The sequence below is a fragment of the Acomys minous genome, assembly GCF_964271855.1.
Source record: "Acomys minous genome assembly, chromosome: 7".
NCBI lineage: Eukaryota > Metazoa > Chordata > Mammalia > Rodentia > Muridae > Acomys > Acomys minous.
In genome coordinates, this window is record NC_140488.1 from 71,116,594 (window position 1) to 71,134,277 (window position 17,684).

Genomic DNA, 17,684 nt, shown 5'->3' on the forward strand with positions numbered 1-17,684 from the left:
ACATTTTATTGATTAATGATTGATGTGGGAGAGCTCAGCCCACTGTAGGTGGTGGTACCTCTGGGTAGGTGGTCCTGGGTTTTGGATAAGAAAGAATGTTGACATTTTCATTGCTGCTCTATTCACAATAGCAAGGAAATGGAAACCACCTAAATGTCCTTCAACTAAATAAATGGAAACTAGAAAAAGTCATATTGTGTGAGGTAATCTATACCCAGTAATACAAATATTGTATATTGTCTCTTCATCTGAAGCTCCAAATCTTCAGGTATGAGTACATATCCTGCAGTAGCTACATAAACCACAAAAAATAAAAATGGGCATTTGGCACGGTGGAAGTCCGGTATGGGAGAACAATCAATAATGAGGGGAATAGCAAGGTACAAGTGATCTTACTGGGGAAATGGGAAAACTGGAGGTGAGGGATCTAATTAGGGAGGAGAAAGGAAATAAATACAGGAAAATGAGAAAGAAGGGTAATGTAATAGCATGGATATCTGATAAAGTCATAAAGAACTATCTAAATAAAATACCTATTTATGTCATTAAATTAATATACATATTAAAAATAAAATAAAAATTCCCATCTGAGCTGACAATATGTCCCCAAGAGCCAAAGAACATTTAATAAGAAACCCAACACCATGCATGAAAAGTCTTCTTTTGAGTTTCTGGTCAGGATTCTCCAAGGGACTCCCAATACATTATAAGCTATTGCTATTGCCCTTGGTTCCTGAACATGGCCCCCATACACACACACCACAGATGAAAAGTAAGTCCCAATTGCTAAAGACACCATGCATTTCAGACATAGGGCCCAGAGGCCCTGAGCTGGAGATGACATCTGCTTCCTGAGGAGTAACTTTTTAAAAAAATTTTTATTTGTTTAAATTAATTTATTCATATTACATCTCAGTTGTTAGCCCATCCCTTGTATCCTCCCATTCCTCCCTTCCTCCCACTTCCCCCTACTCCCCCCCATGTCTGTATCTGAGGGGGACCTCCTCCCCCTGTATATGCTCATAGGGTATCAAGTCTCTCCTTGGTTACCTATTATCCTTCCTCTGAGTGCCACCAGGCATCTCTATCCAAGGGACATGTTCAAATATGGGGCACCAGAGTTTGTGTGAAAGTTAGATCTCCTTCTCCACTCAACAGTGGAGAATGTCCTGTCCATCGGCTAGTCTGGGTAGGGGTTCGAGGTCCAAGGTGTACGCCCCCATGAAAAACTGTACCTATCAGGAAAGTGGGTAAGAGGGGAGGACATCCTATTGAGACTTTAGGTGTGAGAAGCCTGGGAGAATGAGGAAATAGAAGGATCCAGCGGGTCCTGGAAAACTACGGGCGAGTCTGGGCCCTGGGGTCCTCCGCAAACTATGGCAACAGCTGAGGAGTAACTTTTATGGTATCAGATAGCATCATGTAAACTTCCAAAGGAGGGAGGCAACCAACATTCCTACCCAGCGATAATGTCTATGACCACAATACTAATCAGCATGGTGCAATAACCCTAATGATGAAGTGGTGGTGTGCACACCTTGACAGCAAGCAATAGCTCTCTAATTGGACTTAAGACCCACTCAAAAAAAAGTGATATCCTGCCTGGTCCTGGAAACCTGACCAACTATGTAGGGCTTATAAAATCATGGGTCTTGGAAGAGAACCTACAGTCACCACTTTACTAAGCCAGCATACACTCTAAATATTTGTCCTTATATCCATGAATAAGGGTAGTCCTCAGCTTTGCAGACACCACTGTACCCTGTCAGTGCATGTTGCAGCCATGGTCAATTCCACTGTGTTCTTCAACATCTTCGTGAGCCCTTGGTCGGCATTTCCTTCTAGCTGTTTGCAGACAAAGTTCCACAGACAGCAGAAAACTTTCATGCTCTGAGCACTGCAGAGAAAGGATTTGGATAGAAAGGTTCCTTCTTTCACAGAATTATTCTGAGATTCATGTGCCAGGGCGGTGACTCACATGCCACAATGGCACTGGTGGCAGGTCCTTCTACTGGGAGAAAATTGAGGATGAGAACTTCATCCTGAAGCATACAGGTCCTGGCATTTTGTCCATGGAAAATGCTGGACCAAACACAAACAGTTCCCAGTTTTATATCTGTACTGATAAGACTGCATGGCTGGATGGCAAGCATGCAGTCTTTGGGAAGGTGAAAGGAGGCACAAGCATTGTGGAAGCTATAAAGTGCTTTGGGTCCAGGAATGGCAAGACCAGCAGGAAGAGCACCGTTTCTGACTGTGGATAACTATAATTGCTTTGACTTGCATGCATCTTACTCACCAGACCATTCCTTCTGTAGCTCAGGAGATCCCTGACCCTATCTGCTTGCAGTACCCTGTAATCTCTGCTCTCACTGAAGTTCTTTGGGTTCCATATTTTCCTCAATCCCCTCCATGTCTAGCAGGATTTCAGAGTTAAGTTTATGATTAAGAATAAAAAGTAGATAGGAAAAAAGGGTATTCCTCACCCCACATCAAAGAAACTTCTCTTTGCAATAGATGAAGACCATTATAGAAAACCACAACCAAACAAAAATGCAGAGCCATCGAACCTGGTCCCAGTGGGTAAATCTACAACACAACTTCACACCTAAGGCTCAGAGATCATTGTGGAAGAAGGATGGAAAGACTGCAAGAGATAGAGGATCTGAGAGTTTACTGTGATATTGGGTTTCCTAGTAATGTCAGAAGCTGCACTTATAAAGTCTCACAAACATGACTGCCCAAAAGTGAGCTGAACAAGAATGACACCAATATATTTGCCAACATGAACTGGAAAAGACAACAAGACCTCACCCTACACAGAGAACTTACACTAAGGAATTCTAAAACATACATACATACAAGTAACATTATACAGACTGAGCAGGATTTTTGTGTTTGTGTGTGTGTGTGTACACAAAAAGAGGCCATGAATTTGAAAGATATCAAAGAGGGGTATATAGAAGGGTTTGGAGGGAGGTAAGATTAGGGGAAATGGTGTAATTATATCATTTAATAATCTCAAAAATAAAAGAAATATCTAAAAATTAAAATATATGTTCTCACTACTAGTATTAAGCACCCCATATACATTCCTAAATAGTTGAAATTAAGTTAGGAGAAAAAAAAGCATACCAATTGGAAGTGGAAAGATGAAACTTTTTATTTATAAATAATACAATTAAATGTATTAAATCCCAAAGACTTTTAAAAAACAGCCTAATAGAGTAAATAAAGAATCTATAAAGGCTAAAGAATACATGATAAACATACTAAGTGAATTACATCTACAAAATGCTGATGAAAGAAACTAGAGCTCAAAATAAATGTAGATGTATATTATGTAAGAAGATAATAATATATAATGGGAAGATGAAGATGACAGTTCTTCCAAAGTTCTTCTATAGGATCAATGGAACTCTATTAAAAATAACTAGTAGTCTTTCGTTTTAGCTATAGACAAAGTATTCTAAATTACACATGGAAATTTAAAAGAAATAAAAATTGTTAAACTACTTCTTTAAAACAATGAAGTTCTTCTTGTGGGTTTCTAGGATGCTCTGGATCCTTCTATTTCCCCATACTCCTATATTTCCCTCACCTAGAGTTCCAATAGGATGTCCTCACATCTATCCCAATCTCCTGGTAAGTGAAGACTTTCCTGGGACATCCCTTTTGGGCTAGTGTCCAATTATAAGTGAGTATATACCATGTGAGTCTTTCCGGGTCTGGGTTAACTCACTCAGGATGATCATTTCTAGTTCCCTCCATTTGCCCATAAATTTCAGATTTCCTTGTTTTTAATAGCTGAGTAGTATTCTATAACATCATGATGGGCGGATCTGGACCCAGGGTGGTCTGCTCAACCTACTGCACCAACCAAGGACAATTCATACAGTAAATATTGAACCCCTAGTCAGATCTAGCCAATGGACAGGACATTCTCCACAGTTGCATGCAGAGTGGGGACTGACTCTGACATGAACTCTGGTGCCCTATATTTAACCACTTCCTCTCCTTGGGGAAGCCTGGTGGCGCTCAGAGAAAGGATAAGCAGGCTACCAGGATGAGACTTGATAGGCTGTGACCATATCATGGACGAGGAGATCTCTTTTGTCACAGACCTAGGGGAGGGGAATAGGGTGAAAGAAGGAGGGAGGGAGGAATGGGAGGATACAAGTGAGGGGATAACAATTGAGATGTAATCTAAATAAATTAATAATAAAAAGAATGAAGTTGGTGGACTCCTCATTCAAGGCTCAATATAAGCTAACAGCAATAGAGATGATGTGGTATTTGTGAAAGAATATACAAATAAATCACTGGAACAGAACAGAGACCAACAATCCATGTATAAAAATACAGTAAATTGATTTTGGACACATGGATAAAATAATTTTAGTTGAGAAAGGGAAAATTCTCCATCAAATATCATTGGAAAAATACTGCAATTTATAAATGAACTTAGAAGTCATATGTCTTGATTTTAGCAGAGGTAAAACTATAAATAAGATAGAAAAAACAGCCAGAAATATTCCTGTTAACCTTGGGTCAGAATACTCTCAAATAGGACAAAGAACAACAACAAAAAAAAAAAATCAAAAGGAAAAGGAACAAAATTGGTTTAATCAAATTTAAAGTTTGTACTTTTGAAGATACTATAGTGTAATTATAAGGCAATGATTTTCATGGGAAATTTTCCATTTATGCTCATTAGGGATACCAGCATATGCTTACATTTCTCTACCATCCTTGTCTGGCCTTGGAATTATGGCAATGTTGTTCTTATAAAATAAATTTGAAAGTATTCTCCCTCTTTATTTGGAATAGTTTGAGAAGGATTGGCATAAATTCCACAAATGTATTTGTATGACCCTCCAATGAGGCTATCGGGCTTTGTTACAGAGAGATTTTTTGATGACTGATTCAATATTACTCATTATGTCTCTAAGAATTTCTTCTTGTAGGCAGGGTAAATTTTGGGTCAAAGTTTTTGAGGGTGGGTTGGTGTTCTCCTCCCTTCTCTATGAGTTCTGTCTAGTTTGAGGGTGTCCTCTTTAGTCTCCATGACCCCCACTACCAGGAGTCTCAGCTAGAGTCACCCCCATATCCTCCCAGAAGCCTACCCCATCCTAGGTCTCCAGCTGGTCACAGAGATGCCTCTGCCCAGTTTCTCTTCTCGCTACAGGCCTTCTGTCCCCTCATCCACACTCTCTACAGGTCTGATCTCTCTCTCCAGGTCTGATTTCTGCATTCCCTCTCCTACCTTACTCGCTCTCCACAACCATTTCCACTGTTCTATTTCCCTTTCTGAGTGAGTTTTAAGCATCCTCCTTTGGGTCCTCCTTTTTGTTTATCTTCTTTGGGTCTGTGAATTGTAGTATGTTTATCCTGTACTATATGGGTAAAATAGATAAAGATAGAGAAGAGATTGAGGGAATGTTTAGCAAATGCCTGGCCCAACGAGATACCCACCTCATGGAAGAGAGCCATCCCCCTGACACTGTTAACAATACTATGCTATGCTTCCTCTCAGTGTCACCGGGCCTCCCAATCAAGGGATGTGGTCAAATATGGGGCACCAGAGTTCGTGTGAAAGTGAGTCCCTGCTCTCCACTCAACTGTGGAGAATGTTCTGTCCGTTGGCTAGATCTGGGTAGGGGTCTGAAGTTTACTTCATGTATTGTCCTTGACTGGTGCCTTAGTTTGAGCAGAACCCCTGGGCCCCGATTTGCCCATCATAATGTTCTTCTTGTAGGTTTCTAGAACCCTCTGGATCCTTCTATTTCCCCATTCTCTCACACTTCTCTCACCTAGAGTCCCAATAGGACAGTACTTGAAACCCTATGATCATATAGAGGGGGAGGAGGTCCCCCTAGTCACAGACATAGGGGAGGGGAATAGGGTGAAAGCGGGAGAGAGGAATGGGAGGATACAAGGGATGGGATAACAATTGGGATGTAATATGAATAAATTAATTTTAAAAACAAACAAAAACAACACTATGCTATGTTCACAGACAGGAGCCTAACATAGCTTCCTCTGAGAGGCTACACACAGTAGAGGATCCAAATAGATGCAGAAACTCACAGCCAAACATTGGGCCAAGAGTAGGGCATCTTGTAGAAGGGGGGGCGGGGAAGGATAGAAAGACTTGGAAAGCTCCACAAGACCAACAGAGTCAACTAACCAGGGCCCAGAGGGGCTTGTGGAGACTGAAGCACCAACCAAGGACCTTGCACAGACTGTACCACACAGATGTAGCAGATGGGTAGCTCAGCTTCCTGTGGGTCCCCTATGTAAGGGGAGTAGCATGCATCTGTCTCTGACATGGATTCAGTTGCCTGCTTTTTGATCACTTACTGCCACCCCCTCCATCCCCCATGGGGCTGCCTCACCAGGCCACAGGGGAAGAGAACATACTCAGTCCTGATGCAACCTGATGTGCTAGGGTGGGTGGGCCTCCCCTTTTCTGAGGAAAAGGAGAGGGGAGGGGAGGAGAGGGAGAGAGGGTGGGACCAGGAGGAGAGGAGGGAGGGGGCCAGCATTACGATTAAAGTGAGTAAATAAATAAATTAAAAAAATAAATTCTTCTTCCCCATAAAGATGGGGTTGAGAGGCTAGCCTAACATAATGAAGCCCAAGATTCCATCTTCAGTATCCCATAAAACTAGGCATGGTGATGCAAGCCAATAACCCTAAGACTTGGGAGCTAGAGGCAGGAGGATTAGTAATTTAGGGTCATCTTCAACTATATAGTATGAAGCATGTCTTTAATCTATAACTCAATGAAGGGATAATTACCATCTTAACAATATTAAATATTCTGATTACTTAATATGGAATGCATTTACATTTATTTACCTCTTCAAGTTTCATTTTCAATATAAAGTCTTGTTCTTTCTTTGTATTTATCCTCAGGCACTATTGTTTTCTTAATTTCATTTTCAGAGTCTTTATTGCTAGTGTATAACAACTTGATTCTTGCACATTTATTTTGTATCCTCCTACTTGCTGAACTCATTTTTGCATTAATATATTAATAGTTGTTACTTAGGATTTTGTATATACAAGATTATGCCATATGCAAATAAAGATAGTTCTAACTCTTCCTTTCCAATATGGATGGCTTCTAAAAACTAGAGTTTGCACACATAAATTTATTGTATGAGACTTCCATTAGTATGATACCAAAGTTAGATATCAATGCTAGACAGGAAACTAAAAGTATAGGCCATTACTAATGATGAATGTTGATGCAAAATTCCTGAACAATGAAAATTCAGCATTACATAAAAAGAACTGGAAAATACAATTAGGTGACATTTATTTGTAGAACTCTAAAAGTGGTTCCACATAAGGAAATATACTAATATAATATACCACATTAAAGCAACTAAGGAAAATCCCACATGGGTTTCTCAATTAATGGAATAAAATAATAGCACTCAACAAACCAGTAATGGAAGGAAACTACTTAAGCATAATAAATATATAATATATGAAAAGCCTATGACCACAATTTTAATCAGTAATGAAAGACTGAACAATTCATCTCCAAAATCAGGAATAAGAAAAGGATACCTATTTTCATTCTATTCAACTTATTGTTAGAAGCACTAATTAGGCAAGCAAAAGAAATAAGTCTTCTAAAATTGGAAGGAAGGCATAAAATTATCTGTGTTTGTAGAACACAAAGTTATATAGCCACAGCACTAAACATTTAGCAAATAACTTTAAAACTCGGGCTGCAAAGTTTCAGGTTACAAAATCAATGTGCTAAAACCTGCTTTACTTCAATCCACTAGCATTGAACAATCTGAAAACAAGTCCATTTACAATAGCAAAAAAGAAAAAGAATAGACCATTTAAGAATAATCTAACCAAGGAGGCCACTATAATCTAAATGTTTATATTCCTTAAATTCATGAATTGATGTCTAACCATCTATATGACGGCATAGAAGTGGTTATTTCATGGAAAACAATGCAATTACATCATAAAGGTTTTAGTCTTTTTGGTGCTAATATAAGGAAAAACACATAGGGCAATGGAATAGAATAGAAAGCTAGGAATTAAACCCCTCAGATTGTGAGAATCATTGTAAAAATTATCTTTTCAACAAATATACTTGAAAAATTGGTTACACATATATGGAAGATTAAATTTGGATCTTTACATTAAATGCTGATAATAACTCAAAATTGATGAAGAACTAATCATAATAGCTAGAATATAAAACTTTAAAATCATAACATAGGGTGATTTGTGACATCCAGCTTGGCAATGAATTTGAGGATTTGAAACACAGACCCAAAACTGACAAATTGGACTACATAAAAAACTAAATAGTATGAATGTTGCCAATGCTCCCATGAAGAAGAAGAGTTTCACATCAAATTTAAAATATTCAAGGAGGTCAGAAAACTCTTTCAGAAACATAGACAACTGGGTGTGTTGTTGTAGCAATACTGTTAATGATTTAACATATCCTCTGATATTCTACCCAATATATTTCCACTAGAATATGTACTGATTAGTTTTGGCTTTCAAAATCGTTATTATTAATGGCAATTTTCACAGTCTTGGACTTTTTGACACTTCAGAGAAATAGTATTGTGTCCTCAAAGAAATGTATGTAATTCTGGTCTAGTCATAATCCCATTTAGAAATGTGAAACAAAAGTGTGTGCCTGAGATAACAGAACACTGCTGTTTGCTTGTTGGAATATGAACTAACTTTAGAGATGACTCTCCCTATGATGGAGAACCTTGCCAAAAACAGACTGTTGCAAAGATGGCCTATGATCTGAGGGCCCTCAAATAAGTGGCCTGTTCTCACAAAAATACAGAGAAAGCTTTTAATAAAGCAGTGTTAGGATTTGTAAGCCCTCTGGAACCCAAGAAGACCAGATGATACATGCTGAGATGAGTAAAACTTTAGAGCCCTTTCTGCACACATGGTGTTAACATTAATAAGGCAATGCTTCAATCAAGCTAAAGATTAAATGCCAAAATTTATTTCTGTTGTAACAACTGTGCTGAACCCACCTACTCACAAGCATCCACGTGAGACAAAGCTTATAGAATGGGACCCCTTCCCCCTAGAAATACTAATTTTGATTGTGCACTGCCAAAAAAGATGTAGAGGGATTTTAATTCAGAACATGGCTGCTCTAGCAAGAGATCATATCCAAAGAACTTCTCGGTCTGTATGATCCAGCTGGAATACAGACATGCCTGTAATCCCAAGAGACAGAGGCAAGCAGAGTTCAAGGCTAGCATGGAAGGCCAGCTTGGTATTGAGCAAGTTTCAAGTAACAAAAAGCTTAGGTCCAAAAGTGGTGGTACACACCTTTAATTCCAGCACTCAGGAGACAGAGACATGCAGATTTCAGAGTTCTAGTCAGTGCTGTTTAGGTAGTTCGGTTGAGTCAGTGAGTTGAGAGGCAGTGCAGTGGAGCTGAGTTCACGGCAGTTCAGTTCATGGAATTCAGAGGCAGTTTTTACCAGGATACAGGAATGGTTCAACGTATAATAATCTGCCAGTATAATCTACCATATAAACAAACTGAAAAATCCCCACATGTTCATCTCATTAGATGCTGAAAAAGCCTTTGACAAAATCCAATACCTCTTCGTGATAAAAGTCTTGGAGAGATCAGCAACACAAGGTGCATATCTAAACATAGTAAAGGCAATATGCAGCAAGTCTATAGCCAACATTCAAATTAAATGGAGAGAAACTTTAAAAATTCCACTAAAATCATAGACAAGATAAGGCTGCCCACTATTTCTGTACCTATTCAATATACTACCTGAAGTTCTAATTAGAGAAATAAGACAATTAAGGGAGATCAAGGGGATACAAATTGGAAAGAAAGAAGTCAAAGTACTGTGATTCACAGATGATATGATAGTATACATAAGTGATGGCAAAATTTCAACCAGAGAACTCCTACAGTTGATAAACACCTTCAGCAAAGAAGTTGGGTACAAGATTAAATAAAAATATCTGTAGCCCTTCTGTATACAAATGATAAATGGGCTGAGAAATAAATTAGGAAAACAACACCCTTCACGATAGCCACAAGTAATATAAAACATCTTGGGGTAACTCTAACCAAACAAGTGGAAGACCTGTATGACAAGATCTTCAAGTCTTTGAAGACAGAAATTGAAGAAGAGATCAGAAAATAAAAAAATCTCCTATACTTATATATTGGTAGGTTTAACATTAAAATGGCCACCTTCCAAAAACAATCTACAGATTCAATGCAATTCCCATCACAATACCAACACAATTCTTTACAGACCTTGAAAGAACAATACTCAATTTCATATGAAAAATTAAAAACCCAGAGTAGCTAAAACAATCCTGTAAAATAAAAGAACTTCTGGAGGTATCACCATCCTGCAGAGCTATAATAAACCTGGTATTGGCATAAAAACAGACAGGTTGATCAATGGACTCAAACTGAAGGCCCAGAAATAAATCCACACACCTACAGACACCTGATTTCTGAAAAGAAACCAAAACCATATATTGGGAGAAAAAAAAAAGCATCTTGAACAAATGGTGCTGGTCTAACTGGATGTCTGCATGTAAAAGTATGCAAATAGATCTGTATCTACCACCCTTCACAAAACTTAAGTCCAAGTAGATCAAAGACCTATAGGGGCTCACAGATACTGAATCAGGGACCTAGTATGGGTCTGTGCTAGGTTCTCTACACTTATGTTTGTGTAGCCTAGTGTTATTATGGGGCTCCTAACACTGTGAACAGGGGCTGTCTTTGACTCTTTTGCCTGCCTTTAAGACCCCTATTCTTCTACTAGATGGCCTAGTCCAGCCTTAATATGAGGGGAGGTGCCTAGTCCTGTTGTAACCTGATATGCCATGTTTGGTTGATATCCCTAGGAGACCTGCTCTTTTCTGAAGGAAAATGGAGGAGAAGTGGATTGTGGGGAAAGGGAAGGCAGTGGTGGGGACAGAGAGGAGAGGAGAGAAAGGAAATTGAGGTCGGTTGTTGGTTATTGGTTGGTTATTCCCACAATCTTTGTGCCACCATTGCCCAAGCATGTCTTGTAGGCAGGACACCATTGTAGATAAAGAATTTGTGGCTGGATTGGTGCTTACGTTTCTCTTTGGAGAACATGGAGAATATTATGTTTCTATTTGGAGAACATTCCTGTACCAAAGATGCTGGAACCTAAGGTGAAGGCTCTATGTAGGCACTGGCTTGATCTCTTCATCTTCTATGAGTTGTGTGTGTGTTCTTTTCCACAATGGAGCCTTGCTGTCACTTGTGGAGAGTGGTCTATAGTCTTGGCAACAGTGCCTGGGTTGTTTGTGGATTCCCATGGGGCCCCTTTGGGCAGCTCAATTAGATGTGACCCAATTCTGATACTGGAAGCTTTGTTTGGTGACAAGTGGTCTCCAGTTGGGATTCTGTCTCCCCCATTATTTGGCAATTTCATTTAGATCACCTTCAAAGTATATAATATAGTACACACACACACACACACACACACACACACACACACACACACACACATTAGGTTTGTTAATCTTTTTGACAAACAAATTTCTGGTTCCATTGATTATTTTGTATTGTTTTGTTTGTTTGTTTGTTTTCATCTCTACTTTTCTAATGTAAGCCCTGATTTTTATTATCTCTTCTTGCTTATTTTTTGGGTGTTGTTTGTTCTTGTTTTTCCAAGGCCTTCGGGTGAGGCATTAAATTATTATTATGTAGAGACTGAGCCTTCAAAGACGATATATCTACAAAGGTTCCTTCCTCATTGTGATGGTCAATATCGTCAACTTAACAAAATCTAGAATCATCTGAGAGACAAGCTTCTATGAATGTCTATAGAAAACTTTTCAGGTTAGCATAGCTTCTGTATATACTTGTGAGTTATTATCTAGATATCATTAGCCTCAGAGCATGCCTATGAAAGATTGCATGCGCACACACACATACACACACACTAGGTTAATTAAGGTGAGAATATTTGCCCACTGTGGCTGGCACCATTTCATTCTTAGACTGAACAAAAATGAGGAAATGAACTGAACACTAGCATTCATTATTCTGTTTTCTAACTAGGGGTACAGTGTGACCAGCTCCCACAAGCTCCTGTCATCACCAACGTATTGGAGTAGACCCTCAAACTGTGAGTCAAAATAAATTATTTCTCCCTTATGTTGCCTTTGTCAGAGCATTTTGTCACAACAAGAAGAAACTAATATATTTATGAGTGGAACAACAACCATAAAACATCTTGATCAAGCTAGTTCTTGGTGCTTTCCACCATGGAAGACTACAACAGTCTTCCGTTCTGTAAGACTCAGACTCAAGGTAAGATTCTGGAAGCAGAGATCAAACCCTCACCAGATAATAACCCTGGTGGCCTGGGGGCACCTTGGCCTTGGCCTTCCCAGCTTTCAGAATTGTGAAAAACCTAAATTTAGTTTTGTGAATGTCTTAGTCACTCTTCTATTGCTGTGGAGAGACACCATGACCATGCCAACTCTTATAAAGGAAAGCATTTAGTTGGGGCTAGCTTATGGTTTCAGAGGTTTAGTCCATTAATATCATGGCAGGAAGCATGGTGGCATGCAGGCAGACATGGTGCTGGAGAAGGAGAGTTCTACATCTTGATCCCCAGGCAACAGAAGAGAACTGTCACACTAGGCCTAGTATGAGCATAGGAGACCTCAAAGCCCATCCCCACAGTGACATACTTCCTCCAACAAGGCCACACCCACTTCAACAAGGCCACACCTCCTAATAGTGCCACTCCTTATGGACCAAGCATTCAAACACATGAGTCTATGGGAACCACTCCTTTTCAAACTACTACATTGAATAATCTGGTTTATGGGATTTTGTTTTAGCATTGGTAAACCACCTAAAACATGATATGGGTAATATAATTTATAGACATAGATTCTTCATGCTTGTCCCTCATTACTCTCTTGTGATATGTAGTGATGTTTCCTGTTTCATTACTGATTTGCACATTCATCCTTTCTCACTTTCTGTCTCCCCCTTTCCCCACCACTTACCCTAGAGCAATGGTTCTCACCCTGTGGGTCACAATATCAGATATCTTGCATATCAAATATTCACATTACAATTCATAATAGTAGCAAAATTACAGTTATGAAGTAGCAACAAAATAATTTTACTGTTTGGGGTTACTACAAAATGTATTGAAGGGTCACAGAATTAGGAAAGTTTAGAACCACTGTCCTATCAACTTTATTGATCTATTAAATGAACTATCTCTTGTTTTTGGTTTACTCTATTGTTTTATTTTAACTTTACTGATTTCTGTTGAATGTTTTTATTTTCCTTTCTTCTGCTTTATGTTTGGCTTGCTCTTCTTAATTTTCTAAGGCAAATGCCTAGTTACTGGTTTTTAGATCTCTTCTAATATATTGCACTTAATGCTGGATATTTTTCTAACCACTTCATTAGCTGTAAATCACAAATTTTGATATATTGCATTGCATTTTATTTTTAATTTAGTTGAAAATGTTCTTTGCTTTCCCTGGAGACTTCTTTCACACATGTGTTTTGTTTAACTTCCAAATATGTGCTGGATTTCCAGCTGTCTGTGCTGTTGACTCTGGTTTGATGGTGCTTGCATGAGAATTTACTTCAGATAATCTCTATTCTTTTTAATTTGTTAAGATTGCCCTTTTGATCCACTATATGGCCAATTTTGCAAATATTTTACATGCATTTGAGAAGCATGTATATTTTCTATTTTGGGAGGGTATTCTATAAAGGCCAGTTCTGTCTTACTGATTTTACTTTTGAAAGGTAACTTTATTGGTTAACAGGATATAGGAAGTAGATAAGGATTTTTGTATTTTTTTCTTTTGTTGTTGTTTTATTTTGGTTTTGGTTTTTCATGACAGGGCTTCTCTGTGTAGCCCTGGCTGTCCTGGACTCACTTTGTAGACCAGGCTGGCCTCAAACTCACAGAGATCTGCCTGCCTCTGCCTCCCAGAGTGCTGAGATTACAGGTGCTTTGTTTAATTCTTGAAACATGCAGTCTTATTTTTAAGATTTCTAAAGTGAAGTCTCCTATACTTTTTATCCTTCTTTCTCTCTAGGCAATGTGCTTACAACCCAGATCAATTGCAAGAATCTCTTTTTGCCATTATTATTTTAGGAGTATCAACATGATATGCCTAGGTGTATATATAGTTACTCCTCAATGTATGGTAAGGTCTTATGGTTTGAATGTCAAATGTTCCCTATATGCTTGTTTATTTGAACACTTGGTCTCCAATTGGTAGAACTATTTTGGGTGGTTGTGGGACGCTTTTGAACATGGCGCCTCACTAACAGTCATAGGGCCATAAGATACAGCTTGAGGGTTTTAGGTCACCACAATGTCTAGCTTGAATTCTGTACTTCTGGTCATTGCCACATAGCAAGCTATGCCAGCAAATGTTACTGCAATAGACAGATCTCCAGGTGTCATGCTATTCTTGTCATAATAGAGAATAGCCCCTTACCATGAGCCAATATTCCCCTGTAAGTTACTCCCATCAGGTATAATGGGCACAGTAATGAGGAATGCAGCCTATCATTCATTGGAAGTTGAAAGTGCCATGAATTGCAGATGCATTGAATAGTATGAATAAGCTAGAAAGCATCACAGCTTAGCCTAGACTATCTTAAACATGCTCAGAACACTAAGAGTGTTCCCTAATTGTGTACCAAGTCTACAAATGGGAACCACCATCTAACTCATACTCTATTTGATAATAAAGTGTTGACTACCTCATGTGACTGATTAGAAGCTATACTAAAATTAAGACACATAATCATTGTATGGGTACACTACTGTAAACTAAAAAAATCATAAGTTTCATCATCACATATCAAGAAGACATTTTATTTTGACTTTAGTGACTTTCCCTTGTTTGATGTTTTCTGTAATCCTTGAGTCTGCCAAGTTTGCTGGTCATATTGGAGACTTCTCAGGCATTATTTCTTCAGATAGTTCCCTTTCTGTTCTCTTCTAGCATTTTGGTGACATGTATATTAGACCAGTTGCTATTATCTTACATCACTTGCAAATTCTGTACACAGTCCCTTTTTCTCTTAGTAGTCCAGTTCAGGTGATTTTTATTGACTCCAATTTGAAGGTTGATGATTCTTCGCTAAGTTGCTGGGAGTCTACTGATCCATGATCCACGTGATCCACGATCATATCTGTGATTTTTATTTACATAATTCCATCTCTTCTCTTTATTGTATGTGTAAAGTGTGCAATGTCATCTGGATAAACATAATCATGAGATGACTGCTACAATCATGTTCAAATGTCTCTGTGTTCTTACAGTCTGAATTTTCTGCCAAAGTACTAATATAACTTTGTGTGTCTCTGACTTTGTCCATCAGAACGTTTTTAAATCAGAACTTTTAATACAGGGACTCAGCCTTGGAATGATTGGCATTTTCAGGCAGAGATTTATGTTGGAAAGTGGTATCCCGATGCAATGTGCAATATTTAGCACACTGTCTCTGGCCTCTACCCACTAGATGCCTGTAGTGCCTTTTCTTTTAAGATACAGATAAATACCTCCAGATGTTGCCAATTGTTCCCTGTGGAAAAAAATTATCTGCTGCTGAGAACCAGTACTTAAATATGCTAATCATAGTTGTTTTAAATTCTCTTTATGATAGTTCCAACAGCTATATGATATACAAGTTTATTTTATATAATTTCTTTGTTTCTTTCTACTGTGTATTTTTATGCTCTTTGCGTGCTATATTATTTTTGGTTGAAAGATGACCGTGCATAGGGTTATATATATGGAGATCAATTTTTATACTTAGGTGTTAGCATTATTTTCCTTCTACTAGGCCTTTACTGTGGGGGTTTGTGTTGATCTAGGAATTGGACTAGGTTTGAAATTTGCTTAGTTGCTACAGTTGCTATGGTTACCAGAGTTAGAATTTGTTGCTATGGTTATCAGAGTTAGAATTTGTTGTTGCCATGGGCACCAGAGATTTTGAAATCCTCTAGTGATACCTTGTTTTTGTTTCTCCACTTGGCTCTGGATCTTTCTTCTGTTTTGTTCCCCACAGAGTCACTCTCTTACCATTCTTCCAGCTGTACTGCATTATATTTGTTCAAGGTTTGTTAGCCTGGTTGGCAGGGGTAGGGGGACAAATTGGGCGTTCTCCGACGTTCTTTTTCAGCCTCAATCTTGGACAAATATTTTGAACTTGGGTTGTGAGGTTTTTTATTCACAAAATTGCTGAAGACGCACATAGGAAGATCATGGATGCAGTTTTCATAATTGTCTCTCACCTAACTATAATGAGATTCCACCAGATAGTTCTTACAGATATCTCATACTATAGTGCAGATGTAGTATGCATATCAGAGTAGGTGCATTTGGGCAGTGGCTGTTGTTCTTTTCTTTCGTGCAGGACCTTTCTTAGGGATCTTCAGTCTTCTTGATATATTCTAAGGAAAACCCCACAGAGATGGGGTAAACTGTTCATGCCTGAGATTTGGCATTATGCACTCATACTTGCTTCTTGCAGCCGAGTAAATAAATATTTTTTCTTTTGGATTCTTTTTCTATCTCTTTTACGGCGTTGGGGATCAAACTTAGATTTTGTACATGCTAGGAAAACACTGCGCTACATTCCCAGACCCAGTGTTTCTAGTTTAATCCTCTTAACGTTTCCGTTCTTCAGGAGCATGTGTAATCGGGTCTCATCTAAAACACATCTTCACAGAAGCAGCAATACGAATGTGTGTGCAAATATCTGGGTATCAAGACCCCACCAGTTCACACAGAAAATTAACCATCACGCTGAAGTTAGAGGTGTACAGGCTTCATTACTGCATTCTTTCCAATGAGAACTTACTGTTACCTTTTCATTTCTTTCTGAAAATGTAACCTGGCGTTTCCCCCTTTGGGCATTTTTAATATTTTCTTTGCACCTGAACAATATGATTATGTTCCTTACTTTACTTTTCATGTTTTCTTTATTCTAAAGCATTCTTAGCTTCACGGTTCTTTTAGAAATTTGGGCATTGTTCCTGAAATATTTTTCTTCTGTTCTCTTTATTCCCTCTTGAACTCCAGATACATGCAGATTTGGCCTGTGGATGTTTCATCAACTTTTTTAATGCTTTAATTTTAAGACAATATTTTTCCAGTTTTACCTTAGGTGTCTCAAAAATTTCACTTCTCTCGTCTTCTGAGTTGTCTATTCTGCTGCTAAAATCACATAGTATTTTTGTTATTTTTCTGTTAATAATACTTTATTTAAAAATTTTATCTTTAATTAAAGAGAGAGAGATGTGTATATACATATATTTTTTTTCTCAGGTTGAGCACTTGGTATTTGATACGGCTCATCCCAGAAAAGAATTCTCTCTCCCTCTCCCTCTCTCTCTCTCTGCAGTCTTTAACTACCTGTAATTCTTCATCTAGGGGTAGGGCACTGTGAGATTTCCCCTATTCACTTTGGCATGTCAATTAGTGTGTTATGGTTCAGGTTCTGTTTAAGCAGCTATATAGATTTCATAGCTATAGCATTACTGTCAAATCTAGAAGACACACTCGTTTTCTGGCTCTAAGATTCTATCCCCTCTTCCTCGATGTTGCATGAGTTGGGAATTGTGGAT

The 17,684-nt window shown here is 38.4% G+C and overlaps 1 protein-coding gene and 1 pseudogene across 4 annotated transcripts in view; both read left to right on the forward strand.

The window, feature by feature from the left end:
• The window catches only part of MAGEE2 (MAGE family member E2), a 157,459-nt gene that overhangs the window by 100,450 nt on the left and 39,325 nt on the right, over positions 1–17,684 (forward strand). The window lies entirely within an intron of this gene.
• LOC311602328 (peptidyl-prolyl cis-trans isomerase A-like) lies at positions 1,784–2,264 on the forward strand (annotated as a pseudogene). The gene has a single exon. The product of its transcript is annotated as a peptidyl-prolyl cis-trans isomerase A-like (transcript).